Source organism: Meles meles, chromosome 9, assembly GCF_922984935.1.
Source record: "Meles meles chromosome 9, mMelMel3.1 paternal haplotype, whole genome shotgun sequence".
NCBI classification, from domain to species: Eukaryota; Metazoa; Chordata; class Mammalia; order Carnivora; family Mustelidae; genus Meles; species Meles meles.
Window position 1 is genome coordinate 110,074,477 of NC_060074.1, and position 6,983 is coordinate 110,081,459.

General features: G+C 35.2%; 1 pseudogene; it reads right to left on the reverse strand.

The window, feature by feature from the left end:
* Positions 1 to 2,778: 2,778 nt before the first annotated feature.
* LOC123950453 lies at positions 2,779 to 3,046 on the reverse strand (annotated as a pseudogene).
* Between the last annotated feature and the right edge of the window lie 3,937 nt (positions 3,047 to 6,983).

The following is a 6,983-nucleotide window of genomic DNA, read 5'->3' on the forward strand; positions in this document are numbered from 1 at the left end:
ACGTGCTTGCACATTCTGGCTTTTTTGTTTGTTTGTTTCTTTTTAAGATTTTATTTATTTATTTGAGAGAGAGAGAGAAAAACCCAGGCAGGGGGCAGAGGGAGAGGGAAAAGCAGACTCTTCAGAGACCCGGGAGCCTGATGCAGGGCTTGATTCCAGGACCTCAAGATCACAACCTGAGCTGAAGGCAGATGCTAAACCATCTAAGCCACCCAGGCACCCCCATTCTGGCTTATTTATGAACTGCCAAAGAGACTGGTTTCTCTCTTTCCTAACTTAAAGCACTCATAGAAACAGTAGCAGTTTGAATATCAGAATGGAGGCCACTAAAAACAATGAAAGGTACTGAGGTAGGATACTGATTCAGGGAACGGTGTATCCATGCTTCCCGGGGCAAGAGATGCTAAGAAAAGGGATACAACAACATACCTGAGACTTTGAGAAGAAGAAAAGCAATATTGCGAGGAAAATTAAGACATTTAAAAATAACAATGTATACCAGAGAACTGGGAGGGGAAGAAAAACAAAACAAAAAACACAGAGCCACAGATTCAGGGAAGATACATCCTGCACAATTATTTGAAAAGACCTTGCACGTGCACTCCAAGCTGATTAGTGAACAAAGATTGAGAAACATTCTTATTTTTCAAATGCCCAATTTTCAACAAAATATAAAACATACAAATAAACTGGGAAATAGCACTCATTTATACAAACAAAATAAATCAGAAACTGACCCTAAGAAAATTCAGCCTTCTCACTTACTTAATAAGGAATTTGAAAAACTTTCTTAAATATGCTTAATGAGCTAAAAGAGAAAAAATAAAGAAACTAAACATATTAAAACACAATATATTTGGGGTACCTGTGTGGCTCAGTCAGTTAAGAGGCTGGCTCTTAATTTTGGATCAAGTCATGATCTCAGGGTCCAGGGATCAAACCCCATATGGGGTTCCATGATCAGTGGGAGAGTCTGCCCAAGGATTCTCTCTCTCTCTCTGCCCCTCTACTAATTCTCTCACTCTCTCAAAAATAAATAAAAATAAATAAATAAAAACAATATATTAACCAAGTGAGAATATAAGCAAAGATACATAAATTATTTTTAAATGAATCAAACCAAAATTCTGAAGACGAAAAGCATAGCAACTGAATTGAAAAAAATCAGTAGAGGGGTTCAACCGCAGCCTAGAGTTATTAGAGTAAAAAAAATCAGGGAAATGAATTCAGATCATTTAAAATCATTGAGTCTGAAGAGCAAAAAGAAAAAAAAAATGAAGTAAAGTCAACAGAACTAAGAGATGTATGGGACACCATCAAGTAGACCCCCATCTATGTCCTGGAAAGAGAGCATGAAAGAGGCAGAAATTTACTTCAAGAAATAATGGCTGAAAATTTCCAAATTTGAGGAGATAAATACAAAAATACAAAAAGAGGCTAATAAAATGTAAGTAGAAAAAAACCAAGGATATTCATACTGAAATATTATGCTCAAATTGTCCAAAGTCATAAGAGAGAATCTTGGATGTCCTGAGAGAAAAATGTCTTGTCATATGCAAAGGAAGCTCTATAAGATAATAAGCTGTCTTCTCAGCAGTAATCTTGCAGATAGAATGAAGTGGGATAAAATACTTAAAATACTGAGAGAAAAAAGTAACAAAAAAAAAACAATAATTCCATATCTAGCAAAAGAGTCCTTCAAAATGATGAGTAACTTAAGACTTTCCCAGATAAATAAAATTACTGTTTTCCATCAAATGGAGTCCTTCATGTTGGAAAAAAACAAAATAGTAGACAGTTACTGATAGACGTAAATATATGAAACAATTTTAAAACTGTATTATTATAGACTTCTTTTAAACTACACTTTTATTCTTTCATAGAATTTAAAAGACAAAAATATATGAAATGATTTTAGATCTATGTTAATGGGTACATATATATAAAGATATAACTAGTGATATAAATAATGAAGTGAGGGAAGAAGCAGGAATGTAAAAGATAAAGATTGCTTAATGTGATTGAAATTAAATTGTTATCAATTAAAATAGGTTGCTATAATTTTAGGATGCTTTATGTAATCCCGTCACAATCACAAAGAAAAATATGTAGAGAATATATAACAGAAATAATATTAATACAAGGAAGATAAAGCCAGAAGAAAGGAGGGACAAAAAAGCTGTAAGTCACAAACAAACAAACACCCAAAGGAGCAAATCCTTTCCTATCATCAATTACTTTAAGCAGATTAAGCTCTCCAATTAGTACAGATTAGCAGAATGGATAAGAAAAAAAACACAGCATCTAACTATATAATATCTACAAGAAACTCACTTTTGATCTAAAGAAAAACCTGTGCTCCAAATGAAACAAGAGGAAAAGATATTTCACACAAATTATAACCAAACAAAAACAGAAGTCATTCTATTAGTACTTAAAAAATGAAGTGTTAGAAAAATATATTATAGATTACAAGTTTAGACATTACATAATAATGGAAGTGTTATTTCTTCAAAAGATACAATTACAAACCCATATGCCCCAAACACCTAAGTTCCTTTATATCTAAAGCCAACATTGTCACAACTGAATGTAGATATAAGATGCTCTACAATAATAGTGGAAGATTCCTATGTCTACTTTAAATAATGGATAGAACAACATAGAAGGTCAATAAAGAAATAGAAGATATCTATGACACTACTAATAAGCTAGACTTAAAAGACATTTTTTTAATCCAAAATCTATTTATTGAGATAGTTTCCCACTCATTTTGATTTACCATTGAAAGTGCTGCTTCCATCTGAAGGAGCATCCTTCTGTGAGACTAGCTTTTTGTCCTGTAGTCTGGAAAAGGAAAATGGAACAGCCAACACACAAAAGTCACCATTCCTGCATGCCTAATGATGGTGGTGAGTTTGTAGCATCCTGGTCACTTCACATCCATGAAGTAGGGGTTGGGGCTCTGCAGCAGGCATTTCTTCTTGTTCTTCTTCTTCTTTTCTGGGGACAGGTGGAAGAGGTCCTTCACAAAAGGCATGTACTTGAGGGAGGTAATCACTGCTGGAAAATCTGGACCTAAAAGACATTTATGAAACACTGAACTCAACAATAGTAGATTGGACAGTTTTCTGAAATACACACAGAATATTCTCTATGATAGACCATGTGTGTAGTCACAATTCTTAATACATTTAAAATTTTTGAAAAAAAAAATAATATGTCTTTTCAATCACAAGGAATTAAATTAGAAATTGATAGCAGAAGGAAAACTGAAGGTCAAAAAATGTTTGGAAATTAAACAATATTTCTTTAATGGTTCAAAGGTATCATAAGGAATTTAGAAAATATCTTGAGACAAATAAATATGAAAACACAGCATAATAACATTTTTCAGATGCAGTGAAAGCAGTTCTGGTAAGGGTCATTTATGGCTATAAATGCTTACATTAAAAGAGAACAAAGGTTTCAAACCAAAAATCTAAATGTTTACCTTAATAAACTAGAAAATAAGAACACACTAGCAGAAGGAAGAAAATACTTGTAAGCAGAGATAAACAAAAGAGAGAATAGAAAATATAAATAAAACTGAGGGTTAATTCTTCAAAATGAGAAAATTAATAAACAATTAGCTAGACTAAAAATGAAACAGAAGAGTCAAACAAGTAAAAAGAAAAAAGGATTTTGTCAGAATACTATGAACAACTGTATACTGAAAAATTAGAAAATCTAGATGAAATTAATAAATTCTGGTTGGAATGCAACCCACCAAGACTGAATCATAAAGAAATAGAAAGCCTGATAGACCTAAAAAGGGAAAGAAGATTGAATTACTAATCCAAATTTTCCAAACAATGAAAAGCAGAATACCAAAAGTCATTACTAGTAAATTCTACGAAACATTTAAAGAAAAATAAATACCAATACTCTTCAAATTCTTACCAAAAAATTGAAGGAGAGGGAATACTTCTTAATCGACTCCATGAATTATGTTCAGCAGAAGAGTAGGAGACTTGCATTTCTTCTGGTACCAGGAATTCAGGTTGATCATTATCAAACCATTCTGATCACCTACAAACTCAACCGGAGATCAAAGAAAATAATAGCAGCAATTCTATGAACAGAAAAGCAACCACCAATTGCTGGAATGGAGGACATGTGGAGAAATGAATCCGAGGTGATATTTGGGAAGATAGACTGCATGAGGAGGGAATCTCTGTTAGCTGTACACCAGCAAATGATAGAGCAGTGGCTCACAAAATCAGGACTTTTAGAGTTTGCTCCATTGAGGAATGTTGCTCCAGTGGCTAAGTGGGGTGGTGGAAACCTCACTGGGACAGTGTGGTCTCAGGACCCTTGGGGTCACAGAAAGACTGGGGGTGCCTGAGTGTGGCAGAGCTCCCAGGCATCATAGCAGGGAAACCAGCTCCAAAGACAGAGCCAAAAGGTGGGCTCTTCAGCTCAGTGTTGCCATAAACTGTGATCTGTGGACAGTTGGGCCATTACTCTTCAAGCATGGACCCAACAAGTGGCAGATCTGGGGAAACACCCTTTCCTCCCCAGGAAGAGCAGCATGTGAGAGCACTGCAGGAAGCTGCTGGGTTTGGAAACCAAACGGGGTCTTTTCCCAGAGATATAAAGGCTAGGTCACAGGCTGAGTGAGCACGGAGTGCGGCCGGAGACCAGGGAGATAGCAGTGATTGACTGCTTTTCTCTGAGGGTGCACTGAGGAGTGGGACACCAAGTGCTTGGTTCCTCTTAGGTCAGAGATTGGAAGGTCGCCATTTTCTCACCCTCCAAAGCTTTGGAAAGCTTTCAGGGAACAAAAGTTACCAAGAGCAACCCCAAGCATGTTATTTAACCTGACCCCTGGGAAGAGTATACAGTTCCAACTGGGGCAAACACATTTTAGAATCACTGGAACATGTGCCTTTCCCAGAAGATCAGCAAGAACATCCAGCCAATACCAAGTTTACCGACCAATGAGAACTGCAAAACTGCAGCACTAGGGGACTAGAACACATAGAATTCATAGCTTTTTCCCCATGATCCTTTAGTCTTTCAAAGTTTTTTTTTTTTTTTCATTTTATTTTTCTATTTTTTTTTAAATTTTTCTGCTTTCCTATTTTAAATAACATCCTCTTTTTTTCAATTACTTTTTAAAAACCTTTTTTTTAAGATTTTATTTATTTATTTGACAGAGAGAGAGAGAGAGAGATCATAAGCATGCAGAGAGGTAGGCAGAGACAGAGAGGGAAGCAGGCTCCCTGCTGAGCAGAGAGCCAGATGCAGGGCTCGATCCCAGGACCCTGAGATCATGACCTGAGCCGAAGGCAGAGGCTTAACCCACTGAGCCACCCAGGTGCCCCTAAAAATTTTTTTTTTTTAATTTTCACTTTTACCCCTTCATTGTATTTAGCCTTATTTTCAGGATATATGAAGTTTTTCTTTCTTTAAAATTGTGGGGTACAGTTTCATCTAACAGACCAAAATATACCCTAAATCTAGTGCATGATTTTGATTCTAGTCTCCAGCCTGATCACATTCTCTCTCTCTCTCTGTCTTTTTTTTTTAAATTTTTCTGTCTTTTTTCAACTAACTTCTTATCAATTCCCTTTTTTAAAATCTTTTTTAAATTTTCATTTTATAGTCATGTCCCAACCCTTCATCATATTTACCCTATTTTTGTATATATTTTTTTCTTTTCTTAAATTTCTGGGAGATAGTGTCTTCTAACAGATCAAAATACACCCCAAATCTAGTGTGTGGCTCTGTTCACCAGTCTGATCATATTTTTTTTTTCCTTCCTTTTCCCCCTGGGTTTGGGTCTCTTCTGATTGTTTAGTGTATATTTTTCTGGGGTCATTGTTACCCTTTTAGCATTTTGTTCTCTCATTCATCTATTCTTCTCTGGACAAAATGACAAAACAAAAAACTCACCTCAAGAAAAAGAATAAGAAGCAGTACAGATTGCCAGAGATCTAGCCAATGAAGACATTGGTAAGATGTTGGACCTAGAGTTCAGGATGATGATTATAAAGACATTAGCTGGGCTTGACAAAAGCAGAGAAGATACTAGAGAATCCATTTCTGGAGAAATAAAAGAACTGAAATCTAACCAAGTCGAAATAAAAAAGGCTATTAATGAGGTGAAATAAAAAATGGAGTCTCTAATGGCTGGTGTAAATGAGACAGAAGAAAGAATTAGTGTTAGAGAAACCAAATGATGGAGAATAAGGAATCTGAGAAAAAGAGAGATAAACAACCATCAAATCATGAGGGGAGAATTCAAGAGATAAGTGATAGCATAAGATGAAATAATATTAGAATATTTGGGAAACCAAAAGAAAAAGAAAGACAGAAAGGCACAGAATATATGTAGGAGAAAATTATAACAGAGAATGCCCCTAACTTGAAAAAGGAAATAAGCATCAAAATCCAGAAGACACAGAGAACCCTCCAAAATCAATAAAAAATAGGTCAGCAACTTTTCATCTGATGCTAAAACTTACAAGTCTCAGAGACAATGAGAAAATCTGGAAAGCAGCTCAGGAAAAGAGATCCATAACCTATAATAGTAGAAATATAAGATTGGGAGCATACTTATCCATAGAGACTTACAAGACAGAAAGGGCTGGTATGGTATATTCAGAGCATTAAATGAGAAAAATATGTAGCCAAAAATAATATACCTGGCTAGGCTGTCAGTAAAAATAGAAGGAGAAACAAAAAACTTCCAGGACAAACAAAAATTGGAAGAATTTGCAAACACCAAACCATCCCTACAGGAAATATTGAAAGGGGTTCTCTAAGCAAAGAGAGAGCCTAAAAGTAATATAGACAAAAAGTGAATAGAAACAATATACAGTAACAGTCACCTGGCAGGCAATACAATGGACAATAAATAATAAATTCATATCTTTCAATATTTACCAGGAATGTAAATGGGCTAAATGCCCCAAGCAAAAGACACAGGGTATCAG